We start from the raw sequence: 13,772 nt of genomic DNA on the forward strand, positions 1-13,772 counted from the left end.
ATGGAGACATGCAACACAATCCTCTGTAAGTCACAAATGGAATACCAAGAAGTTTCAAAGAACCAAGGAAAATACTCTTGGGTTGATCATTTAGCAAAACATCTGTTCTATCCAACAATTCATTTTCTTTTATGACCTAAAAAATCTGAAAATGGGAAGCTATAGAGATTAGAGTCTTCTCATAAATGTTAATTATAGAGTTTGGATCAGCACTAGATACCAATTCAAATTATCATTGGGGGTAGACTGAATTGGGAAAAGGGTTTTTCTTTTCCTTCAGTTAAGAGTCAGTAAGTTTCTTCTGAGTGATTTAGCAAAGGCTAAATGTTGCTCTACAACCAATGGGGGATAGAGCTAGAGCAAAATATGGACAGAGGATATAGGGATAAAAGTTTGCAATGTGCAGGATTGTTTATCTTTCCTTCTTTTGGCTTATGAAATAAAGCCAAAGATTACAAGTATCAAGCTGTAGGTTTCCTAGCTTGTTTAAGGAATCCCACTATCCCCTCTATATCATCAAAAATTGACAGTGCTGTGGTGCTTATTTTCCTGTATGAGGTATTCTCTTATACATCTATGGAGATTCTCAGTCATCCAGGTCATAGTTTTTTCCTTCTTTGCTGGTACCAGCAAAGAAAGATGAAAAGAAAAGAGAAAAGAAAAAGAAATAAAATACATCAAGGAAGCCCTCAGAAGATGTGGCTATTCCAAGTGGGCCTTCATCAAATCTCAAAAAAGACCTAGCAGGAGCTCCTCTGTAACAGATGAAGAAAACAGTAAATGAAGCAATGTAGTCATTCCATACATTGTAAGAATATTGGAAAAGCTCAGGAGGATCTTCAACCAACACAACATACATGCACATCTCAAGCCTAAGAATACACTAAGGCAGAAGCTTGTCCACCACAAGGATAAAACACCCAGACACAAACTGAGCAATATGGTATGTGCAGTATACCATGTACAGATCTGTACATTGGGGAAAGGAAACAATCACTTCACAAACATATGGCACAACATAGGAGAACAAACCAATCAGGACAAGAGTCAGTAGTCCATCTGCATTTAAAATACAAAGGCCACTCTTTTGAAGACAGCAAAGACCACATTTTGGACAGAGAGGACGGCTGTTTGAAAGAGGGGTCAAAGAGGCCATCTATGCCAAAATTGAACAGCCCTATCTCAACAGATGAGGAGAGATACGATATCACCTATCTCCAGTCTACAACACAGTCCTTTCAGCAGTTCCAAGAAGGCTCTACACCTTGAATCCCCCATGCACCCCCTCCCCCAACAGGAATGGCAGACCCCGAAAGAATATAAGAAAGGAGAGAGCAGACAAGGAGTTTTGGGGCCTGACACTTATACAGCATGTTGGGGCTAATAAGAAATGGTCCTGAAAATTGAGATGCCAATATCATGATGCTCAGATATAAATCTATGGTGCGACTGCTTCCAGAATATTGTGTGCAGTTTTGGTCGCTGCACCTCAAAAAAATATTGTGGAGTTTCAGAGGGTTCAGAGGATGGCAACTTAGATGTTCAAAGGGCTGGAGCAACTTCTCTGTTAGAAAAGGCTGTGAGAATGAGCAGGGGGCTGGACTAGAAGACCTCCAAAGTCCCTTCCAGCTCTATTCTATTCTAGATTCTAGATTTGGGGAGGGGGTTAGTCTAGAAAGGAGGTGAATGAGAGGGGATGTGTTTTAAATGCACATCGTTATGCATGGTGTGCATGAAATGCTTATGTTTGTATGTTAAATACCAATGGAGATTTTTTTCTTCAGTTTTTCATAAACATCTACAGTAGCTTTCTGCTTTCAAGAGATTGTTGCACAGAGCATAGTTTACTTGCAGTATTCCTGTTGTGATGGTCACCTTTTTTGATGATTTTTAAAGGAGCTTGGACAACTTCATGGGGGATAAGACTCTCAATGTCCACTAGTCACATAGGCTCTATAATATCACCAATATCAGAGGTGTCCTAGTGGACAATCACTTCAATATGAGCCAGCAGTGTGCTGCAGCTGCCAAAAAAGCCAACACAGTGCTAGGCTGCATTAACAGAGGGATAGAATCAAGATCACGTGAAGCACTAATACCACTTTGCAATGCCTTGGTAAGGCCACACCTGGAATACTGCATCCAGTTTTGGTCACCACGATGTAAAAAAGATGTCGAGACTCTAGAAAGAGTACAGAGAAGAGCAACAAAGATGATTGGGGGACTGGAGGCTAAAACATATAGGGAACGGTTGCTGGAATTGGGTATGTGTAGTTTAATGAAGAGAAGGGTGAGGGGTGACATGATAGCAGTGTTCCAATATCTCAGGGGCTGCCACAAAGAAGAGGGAGCCAAGCTATTCTCCAAAGCACCTGAAAGCAGGACAAGAAGCAATGGATGGAAACTAGTCAAGGAGAGAAGCAACCTAGAACTAAGGAGAAACTTCCTGACAGTTAGAACAACTAACCAGCGGAACAACCTGCCTCCAGAAGTGGTGAATGCTCCAACACTGGAAGTTTTTAAGAAGAGACTGGCCAGCCATTTGTCTGAAATGGTATAGGGTTTCCTGCCTTAGCAGGGGGTTGGACTAGATGATCTCCAAGGTCCCTTCCAACTTCTTCTTCTTCTTCTTCTTCTTCTTATTATTATTATTATTATTATTATTATTATTATTATTATTATTATTATTATTATTATTATTATTATTATTACTATTACTATTATTATTATTATTATTAGTGTTTGTCAGAAAACATAAGAATGTCAAAATAACATTATGTATGTCGTGATGTTATAACGGGTACCTTTCCACTACCTCCCATAGTCACCCATGATGAATACTTCCAGGGTTAAATGTAGTATTTCTATAAACTTCTGGAAGCAAAATGCTTGACTGGATGACTCTTTCATCTGATCTAGCATGGATTGTCTATTCTTTTTACGTTTGAAAGGATGGCTGTCCTCACTGGAATTTGATTCTCACATCAAAGAAGCCATAAGGTAATTCCTTTGATTTTGCTCACTCTTGTTTGTTGGAAACTTGTCCAAAGTAAGAGTTCAACAAAATAAGTTGTCTTAGTACAGTGTAAAAATTCTAAACTCTCCCATTTCTCCTAAAACAATCGTCTTAAGCATTTATTCTCTAATGGCAGAAAGTGAAGAAGAACTAAAGAGCCTCTTGTTGCGGGTGAAGAAGGAGAGTGCAAAACTTGGGTTGAAACTTAACATTAAGAAAACCAAGATCATGGCATCTGGCCCTCTCAATTCCTGGCAAATAGATGGGGAAGAAATGGAGGTAGTGACAGATTTTATTTTCCTGGGCTCCAAGATCACTGCAGATGGGGACTGTAGCTAAGAAATTAAAAGACGCTTGCTCCTGGGGAGGAAAGCCATGGCAAATCTAGACAGCACACTAAAAAGCAGAGACATCACCCTGTCAACAAAAGTGCGTATAGTCAAGGCTATGGTCTTCCCAGTTGCAATGTATGGCAGTGAAAGTTGGACCATAAGAAAGGCTGAGCGCCAAAGAATTGAGGCCTTTGAACTCTGGTGCTGGAGAAGACTCCTGCGAGTCCCTTGGACTGCAAGGCGATCAAACAGGTCAGTCCTAGAGGAGATCAATCCTGACTGCTCTTTAGAAGGCCAGATCCTGAAGCTAAAACTCAAATACTTTGGCCACCTAATGAGAAGGAAGGACTCACTGGAGAAGAGCCTAATGCTGGGAAAGATCGAGGGCAATAGAAGAAGGGGACGACAGAGAATGAGGTGGCTGGATGGAGTCACTGAAGCAGTAGGCGTGAGCTTAAATGGACTCCAGATGATGGTAGAGGACAGGAAGGCCTGGAGGAATGTTGTCCATAGGGTCGCGATGGGTCGGACACGACTTCGCAGCTAACAACAACAAAGCATTTATTCAGGAAGGCAGTATGGCACCTTTTCCAGTAACACACAGAAGACAAAAGTGCAGGTGCTTCACTTTACAATGCAGGAAGCCAGGTTCACAAAGGAAAAGGAATGATTTATGAGTAGTCTGTTCTTAATAGGACAAGCCTTATATTACTCTCAATAGATTTCACCAGCCACAGCACAGGATGTAGGTTTCATTCTTTCCAGCTGTCAGTTCGCCTATGCTCATATTTTATAAATGTAAAAGATAGACAGCGACCTTCCCCTTCATAGTGGTAAGATATTGGCTGAGCAGAAGATTTTTTTTTCAAAATAGTAGAATGGACCGTTATCCAATAAAAGATAGCTGAGGTACTGTCTACAGCTACACTAATTCATCAGAATGAAGCATGGTCAGAAATATTTAAGGCTGCTGTCTACAACCACAGAAGTACTCATTTCACAACCTGTGGTCCACCTTGACCTAGAATAGCAATACTGACAATACGGTTTGAAGATGTATTCAGGCATACCACTTAACAAACTAGCTACATAGACTAATCTGTTTTTCTTCTGTGTGTGTTGCTAACCCAAAATAAAGGCAAGAAAAATCAGAAGACTATTACATACTAAATTTTGGTATAGGCTGACTTGTTTCTTTAAGCTGACTTCAGTGTTCTTTGTGATTTTCTCTGATGCAGAATTTTTAGGAACAAATAGAGGAGATCAAATCCCTATACAGAAGATAAGAGAAAAGAAAATGTATTTGCATAAAATAGATTGCTAAATTACAGTTCTTGGCCTCTCACAATATTGGCCACCTGGTTGAAGGTTCTATTTCATAAAATAAAAGTTCTTATCATGAGAGTTAGGATTAAGACACTTCAGGTATTTGAATGAATGGTATTTCTTAGTAAAGATTGTTTTCTCTTGTTTTGCTCTGTAATCTCTAGGAAAGGCTGGCACTGAAGAATATTGATGGAGTGACAGAGGCATCTCAGTAAATAATGTGTAGGGGTTCCTTGAGAAAAGATTTGTGTTCACTCATCACATTAAGCCACAAAGATCTTCCAAACAAAGGTTCAGCCTCTCCCCCTTCCAACATGGCATTGTAACCGAGAACTTGAAGCTGAACCTTCAGCATCTCTGTGCAAATTACCCTGTAGCTACAAACAAATAAATTCCTTTTATAATATAGAAAACACCACTCCAGAAATACATTGCTAGCTTGTGCTCCAACTGATGGTCCATGTGTCAACCTTCAACCGAATTTGGCTGCAGCCATCTTCACTTCATATTCGGTTGCCACAGTAATGGGAGGGGAAGATGTATTCTCTTGTTTAGACATAACAATAAATTGTTCTGTGGGAACCAAGGTCAAGTTACCTAAGTTTTGGCAGGCTGAAGCTACTGTTAGAAAGCCTGCCAAAGTAGTTCGTTGAGGATTGTGATTTATGACACACTGCAGGGGTGGGAAGTTTAACTTGTTACATTGTAACCTTGAAGGGGACTTTCAGTCTTGGTTTCACCTTTGTTCATGCCGATACTATGTAGCCATTAAATGTGTTCTTTCAGGAAAATAATTGCCTCAGAGTTCTTATTTCTATTGGTCTCATCTATCGGAACCATGACACCATGTTTCTATTCTTGGAGGATGAAGTGTTGTGTGTGAATGGCCATGAGAGTGAGAATCTGACCTTAACAAGGATGAGTAAAACATTTTTATACCAAGAACAAAAAGATTTATTTCCCAGAAATACATTATAATGGTAGAGAACATCTAGTTAACCACATCCTGCTCAGAGGCCAAGACCATGGGCTCTGTGAGTATGTGCCCAAGAAGAAAGGCAGAAGGAAGTGACTCCAAATTTGTCATCTTCTAGGGAAAAAATAGATACAATGATAGGCAAAGAGGAAAGTAAAGTAAATTCTTAGTTCTCTATCTACACCAGGGGAATGACTGGGGAATTCTGAAAGCTGAAGTACAAAAGTCTTAGAATTGCCAGAGTTGGATACCCTTGATTTATAGCTTACTACTCCTCAGTAAGTCATGAAAAGCTAAAAAAAATCAGTGCCATTGGATTTATAATTCCAACACCTATTGGAAGGAATACCGGTATTTACCTTCTGCCTCTCAGTTTCTTGTCATCATGCAACATCATTGGCAATGAACGGCTTTTTCCTCTAACAAAGATCAAACGTTTGCTCGGCACTTCACATATGTAACAGTTGAATGCAGCCAAGCTAGCATGGGATTTATAACACACTGAAAGCTTTCCACCATGAATGATTGCAAAATTTGATGGAGTTAGTACAGATGCTTTGACTGCTTTGATAAAAGAAAAAAACACAATTACTTTTGTTTCTACTTGGAAATGGCTTCTGGACTTTGTGCTTGAGCTGGAAAAAAAATGAAACTGGTTTTGGGTTTTACTGATTACATGGATCTGTTGTTATACAAATGGCTAGTTTATAGTATTATGTAAAAGTAAAAAGTTGAAGTTTGATGTTACTATCTTACTCAGTGCTTTTTTTGTAAAAGAAAAAGGTGCCGGAACTCACACATGTCATACAACCCGCCTTGCCTACCCTACAAGGTTCCATTCAAAAAAGGTGCCGGAACTCTGTTCTGAGCGTTCTATGAGGAAAAAAAGCCCTGATCTTACTCTAATGCACCAAAGGGAATCAAAAGTCAATGCCTTTTCTTTCTTTTTCCCTTCTTTTCTACATTTTCTCTTCCCTTTTTCCTCCCCTATTTTTCCTATTATTTGCTTTTGTATTTTTGCATTTTATATTATAAACTAATAAAAATGATAATAAAAAAGTTTTCTGCCATGATGAGAGGGAAGCATTTGAGAATTTTTAGCACTTCTTTGTAATTTTTAGCTATTGATCTTACCTCAAATAACTCCCTTGGAATTTTTTTTATAAAACACACATACACACATAATGACACACACACACACACACACACCACAAGGGAGGAAATATTAGCAATTCATGTTGATTTATCTTTGTGAAAGTATATTTAGTGGTGGATTCAATAGAACTTAAGCAGGTGGGGTGAGACACTTCATTGTTGGTTAGTTTGAAAACTCAGACAAAGATATGAAAGGCTTCATGTTATCTTCCCATGGTCAACACCAAGGACATAGCAGAAATATCTGATTGGTTAATGGATGCTCTGTAAGATTTAGTTGCAGATATGATATGGCCATTTTCATAGCATCGCCATCCAAGATGATGAGTAAATAGTAAAAATGGCATATATTTTAATCACATTTTAAACTATGGTGAAAAGTACTGAGATGGGAATAGTAGGCAAATCTGGAAGAGTTTGCAATATGGTTCATCTGGTTTTGGCTTAGCATTTACTAAACTATCATTGTGGATTATACGTAGTCCACAACCTATGACTATAATAGAGCCTTCCCAATATGGTTGTAAGTCACTATTTTAAGTCATGAAGTCATCTAAAGTAAGATTTTATGAGCTTCTCTGCAGTGGTCATTAACAAATCCTCAGTGGTTAAGTGAATGCCATGATTGTTAAGTGAACCCATTGTTTGCTATGGGGTGTTTTTGCCAAAAATCAGAAGGAACTACCAGTTTTGCCAATCATAAATTGTGGTCACATTATTGCAGAATGATGCAAATGGCTATTAATGTGGGTCAGTTGCCAAGCACCCAAAACGCAGTCATGTCACTGAGATCGGCGCAGTCATCAGAACTTGGAATCAATTTGTCAGTACCTTTTGGGAGGGGGGGGGTCTGTCATAACTTCAAATGGTTGCTAAGCAATCAGTCATAAGTCAAAGTTTGCCTGTACAAACTAACCATTGTGATCATAAGCTGCAGTTTACACCCAGAGTTAAGGTAAGGTAAGGAAATCACAGCTTGTGTGACATGTGAAACCATCTACTATTCATCTTTCCCTCTCTCCCCAGAAATATATTTACTCAATTCTGAACACACTAAACACAACTCCGCCATCACTGTTTAGCCATGAAACTGTTTTTAATTTCAAGTTGTTTTTAAAAAGAGAACATAGTAGATAATTATAAAAAGAGATTCCATCACTGGAGACATTGACTGATGCTGGTTGGAGTTAGCTCTTGACAGCCAAACAGGATGAGCGAAGGCTCACTGGCTCTAAAGACATTACATTGCAAGTGCTGTTTATTTTCTGTCAGTTCTAAACTATGCAGTAAATAACACATTATAAAAGACATCCCAAAATAACATTAGCTTCAAATGGGACCATCTATTACATTCCCTTTCTCAAGCTTTTTTAAAAAAATGTTCCTCTCTGAAGTATTTCCACTTTAAAAAAAAACAAAAAACCTTTTCTATGGTTGCAGGCCTATTTAAAGAAAAAGAGAGAGTTCAACCTCCTGTTCAAGCAGGAGACCCTATTCCATTCTGGACAAATGGCTGTCCAATCTCTTCTTCAAAACATCCAGTGTTGGAGCACTCTCAACTTCTAGAGGTAAGCTATTCCACTGATTAATTGCTCTCACTGTCAGGAAATTTCTCCTTAGTTCTAGGTTGGATCTCTCTTTGAAAAGTTTCCATCTGTTGCTTCTTCTCCTGCCTTCAGGTGCTTTGGAGAATCTTCTCTGAGGCAGCCCCTCAAATATTGGAAGACTATCATGTCAAGCCTAGTTCTTCTTTGTTAGATTAGACATTCCCAGACACTCCCAGTTGCTGCAACTGTTCCTCATATGCTTTAGCCTCCCGTGTCATCATCTTTGTTGCTTTTCTCTGCACTCTTTCTTGAGTCTTAACATCTTTTTTGTAACATGTTTATAAGGAACAAAATTAGAGCAATTTTTAAATATAGCCACCCATTTTCATTTGGAATCTGAATCCACAACCTTCATTATCGCAAATAAAGGATCAGCCATTTATTTCACCAAATATCCTAAATGATGGATTCTCCTTTCCCTACTCAGATATCTGTGCACATAACATTACTTCAACCTGTCCTGTAATGTATTGGGCTTGCTTGTTAACACCACGTGGTAACAGCTGGTAGGCTGCTGGAGCAGGGAGATAGCTAACGGCTCCCAGCATCTCAGACAACCCGTCTCCAGCACTGCCATTGGTTGCCCCCAGGCAGCAATAGGTTGCTTCAAACCTATTGGCTGACGCCTAGGGCCAGAGTATAAATTGCTGTATCTGCAGCCCTGTTCTCTAGTTCAGATCCTGCAAGCAATAAACCATGATCTTTGCTGAACTCACTCACCTTATCTTCATTCCTGTGCAACAAACCCAGTACACAATACTGGCAATGAGGGTGGGATCCTGCTTCTCCGTCAAAGCTGAAAGTCACTAGGGGAGAGGCAGCATTCGCCTGGTGGGAAAGCAAATTCCCCCCCTACGGTCAGCTAGCTAAGCCACGCTAGCAACCACACACTCAGAGGACCAGTCCCTGGGCAACAGAGAGGCAGGATTCAAAGACGCTGAGATACTGCCGCAAAGACCAGCAGAATGCCCAAGATCGGAAGGCTGCGAGAATTCGACATCAAGCAACTAGAAGGATGGCCCTCGTACTTGTCCCAGGTCGAGAAGTACCTTTGGGCAAACCAGGTCGCAGAGGACGGACTGAAGGCCACCATGCTGCTTTCTATGTGTGGCCCAGCAACGTTCAACCTGGCCGAAAACCTGTTTGCGCCCACGCTGTTGGAATCCATCTCCTACGCCGAACTGAAGAAGAAGTTCAGAGAACACTTCCAACCAAAGATGTTGGTGATTGCATGGTGCTATGCCTTCAAACAATGAATACAGCAGCCGGGAGAGACCGCATCCGAGTACATTGTAGCCTTGAGGCAGGCCACACGCCTGTGTCAATTTTCAGACATCGAAGAGTGACTTCAAGACCGGCTCGTCTGCAGCCTTCGCAACAGAGAGCTGCAGCAGAAACTTTTTGCCAGAGAGGTCCTATCTTTAGCAGATGCCCAGAATGAAGTCATGGTGGAAGAAGCTGCCGGTGGAGTCGTCCGAACGATCCGGCCCACCAGAATGACACAACGCGAAGAAGCCATCCACCACGATGATGCAGAACTCACCGAGGACTCCAAAGAAGATGCCAAAGTCAACAAGTTGCACAGACAACCCAACCAACAGCTCCGCAGCAGCAAGCAGCAAGAGACTACTTACAAGGCAGATCTCTTGCCTAGATGTCCAGATTGTGGCGGCCGCCACCAACACTCGGACTGCAGGTTCCGGACAGCCACATGCCGGGCCTGTAGAAAAACCGGCCACATTGCATCAGTTTGCAGAGGTCACCAAGGGACTGGCCATCGAATTGCCAGTTGGAAGATCCAACCAGGAGAGGTACCAGGGCCCCGGGGCCATTCAGCATGGGGTTTTGCTCAAGCCGTAGAAGTGTCTGCCGTACCAGGGCCCAACGCCCCCTTAAACCCAAATATAGACTTCAGGTGGAGCTGCAAGGGGTCCCCTGTAAGATGGAACTGGACACAGGCTCCGCCATTTCCATTATTTCTCTGGACACATTTAATTTCATGTGCAGTCACAGTAGGAGATGGGCCAAGCTGAGGCCCTCTGACATACTTTTAACAGATTTTCAAAACGAAAAAGTCGTAGTCAAGGGTGAAGCCACCTTGACCATTAAATTTAAGGGGTTTTCAGGGCACCTGGATGTTGTTGTAGTAGGGGGCCAGAGAATGAGCCTAATTGGGCTTGATTGGTTTGATGCACTAGGCATCCAAGTAACCGGTATTAACTGGACACAAGTCACGAGTCTAGCATCAGTTTGGAAGGACTTCACAGACGTATTTGATTCAGCTCTAGGAACTTACACGGGCCCGCCAATAGCATTCAAACTAGATCCAAATGTGGTTCCCATCAGGATTAAGCCTTGCAAGGTCCCCTTTGCCCTCAAGCACAAAATAGACACAGAACTAGACAAGCTTGTGGAACAGGGCATTTTGCAACCAGTAGATGGTGGGGAGTGGGAAACTACTATTGTAACACCACTTAAAGCCAAAGGGGAAGTCAGAATATGCACAGATTATACATGCACAATTAACCAGGCCCTTAAACAGCATGCATACCCAGTCCCAGTGGTGAGCCACATTCTGGCATCCTTGCAGGGTGGCACCAATTTGCGAAATTAGATTTGGTGCAAGCCTATCAGCAACTACCTGTTGATGAGGCCATGGGCACAGCACAGATAATTGTGACCCACAAGGGGGCTTTCAGAGTAAAGTGCTTGCAATTTGGGGTCAGTGTAGCCCCGGGCATTTTTCAGTGAATCATGGAACGCACACTCAAAGGCATTCCAGGGGTTTTCCCCTATTTTGACAACGTGCTTATTGCTGGGGAATCCACAGAGGTGCTAGCAAGGAAGCTCAGAGCCGTCCTGCAGAGGCTGCGTGAAGCAGGCCTCAAACTAAAAAAGAGCAAATGCAGCATTGGGGTTCCCTCAACTGAATTTTTGGGGTTTTGCATTGATGCTAATGGCATCCACCCAGCTGAGTCCAAAGTGAAGGCCATTCAGATGGCACCTAGCCCTAAAACAAAAGGAGAGCTGCAAGCATTCTTGGGCCTTCTCAACTTCTACTACGCATTCCTTCCTAACAAGGCTGCAGTGGCAGAGCCGCTTCACAGGCTCTTAGATAAAAAAGCTTCTTGGAAGTGGACCAGCATTCACGAAAAAAGTTTTCAGGACCTGAAGTCACTTCTGTCGGTCAGTTCCACTACTCATTTCAAGGAGTCTAAACCAGTCTGCTTAGCATGTGACGCATCCCCATACAGGGTGAGTGCAGTCTTGAGTCACTTAGAGAAAGATGGAACCCAAGTTCCCATTGCATTTTATTCGAGGACACTGTCCTCTGCTGAGTGTAACTATGCTCAAATTGACAAAGAGGCATTGGCCATGGTAGCTGGAGTTAAAAAATTCCATGACTACTTGTATGGCAGGGACTTCACAGTCTTCACAGACCACAAACCGCTACTGGGGTTATTCACCACAGACAAACAGACATCCCATATATTATCCCCTAGAATGCTTAGATGGTCTATTTTTTTATCAGCATACACGTTTAAGCTGATTCACAAACCCGGCAAAGAAATGGGCCATGCAGATGGCCTAAGTAAGCTTCCACTGCCACAAATCGAACCAGATCTGGCCCCAGCGGCCCACATATTGTCCATTCAGGACTTGCCAGAGTTTCCCCTCCACGCTGGGGACATAGCTGCAGAAACAGCAGCTGATAAGGCACTAAGTAGAGTGCTGTCTTGGGTGCACACAGGGTGGCTGGATAAAAACCCAGGCCCTGAATTTCAGAGTTATTTTACTAGAAGACACAAGCTATCAGCTCACAAGGGTTGCATCATATGGGGGAACAGGGTCATAGTCCCCACCTCACTAAGAGACAGGGTCTTACAATCACTGCATGAAGGTCATCTGGGTATTGTCTGTATGAAAGCTTTAGCTAGAAGCTACTTACGGTGGCCAGGTTTAAACAAGGCCATTGAAGCCCAGGTGCATGGATGTTACACATGCCAACAATCAAGGCCTGAAATGCCACACGCTCCAGTTCACACGTGGGAGGAGACTCACACTCCCTGGTCTAGAATTCACATAGACTTTGCTGGACCCTTTCAGGGACAGCTCTTCCTTATAGTGGTTGACAGCCACTCTAAATGGCTTGAAGTAATTCCAGTTGCTAACATGACTACTGCTAGGACCATCCAGGTGGTTAGGAAACTCTTTTCCATGCATGGGCTGCCAGACATCATAGTATCTGACAATGGAGCCCAATTTACAGCGGCAGAATTTCAGGCATTTCTGAGAACAAACCTCATCAGGCATGCAATGTCAGCCCGTTTCACCCTTCTTCTAATGGTCAAGCAGAACGCATGGTCCAGACTACAAAAGAGTCACTGAAGCGTATAGTGACTGGGGACTGGCATCACAGATTGGCAGATTTTTTACTTTGCCAGCATTCCACGCCCTGCATGGCTACAGGGAAAAGCCCAGAAGAGCTGCGCTGGGGGAGGTGACTGATCACGCAACTGGACAGGTTGTATCCAGATAGGGTGGCAGCAAAAGCTTCACGACCAAAACCCCCGAGGGGGCTGCAAGTGGGCAATGGGGTGTGGGCCAAGAACTATGGGCATGGGAATTTGTGGTGCCTGGGAAAATTACTAAAACATCAGGCTCCCTCTCTTACAAAGGGGAGGGAGGGCGAGTTGTCCGGCACCACATCGATCAGCTTAGGAAGCGTTTCCCAGAATGGCCACAAAGCGAGGACTTCATCACAAGTCCTTACCAAGGTCCACAAACTGGCAGCCAAGCTGGCCCATGCATAGACCCTGAAGGCTCACACAGTCCAAGCAACAAGGAGTTGGCCATAGAGGAGAGGAGCCTGGACGTGCAACTTGGGTCCCCTGACAGAGAAAGCCAACCTGATGGCTACAGCCACTGTGCTAACTCTGCTGAACAAACTGACTCTGGGGTGGGCCAACCTGGAAAGGCCAGCCAGAGAGCACCGAGCCACTCTGAATCACTTGAACTAAGAGACACTGGTCTACCCAGCCCGGCGGGCAAGCTGGTAGGCCAGGACGTGCCTGGGTCCCCCAGGTGTTCCACAAGGCCACGCAAGCCTCCTGCTTATCTGCAAGATTATGTTCTGAAATAATAAAGCTATAACGTTGTATGTACCCTTGTATTTAATTTAATTTAATTTAATTTAATAATTTGATTTCTATACCGCCCTTCTCCCGAAGGACTCAGGGCGGTGAACAGGGCAATACACAATAAAAATCGAATACAAAAATTAAAAAGCCATTAAACATCATGCCCATAAAATCAATACATATTAAAATTAAAACTAGTTTTAAAAACCCAACCCCATC

This window comes from Vipera berus (genome assembly GCF_964194415.1).
Source record: "Vipera berus genome assembly, chromosome: 1".
Classification (NCBI taxonomy): Eukaryota; Metazoa; Chordata; class Lepidosauria; order Squamata; family Viperidae; genus Vipera; species Vipera berus.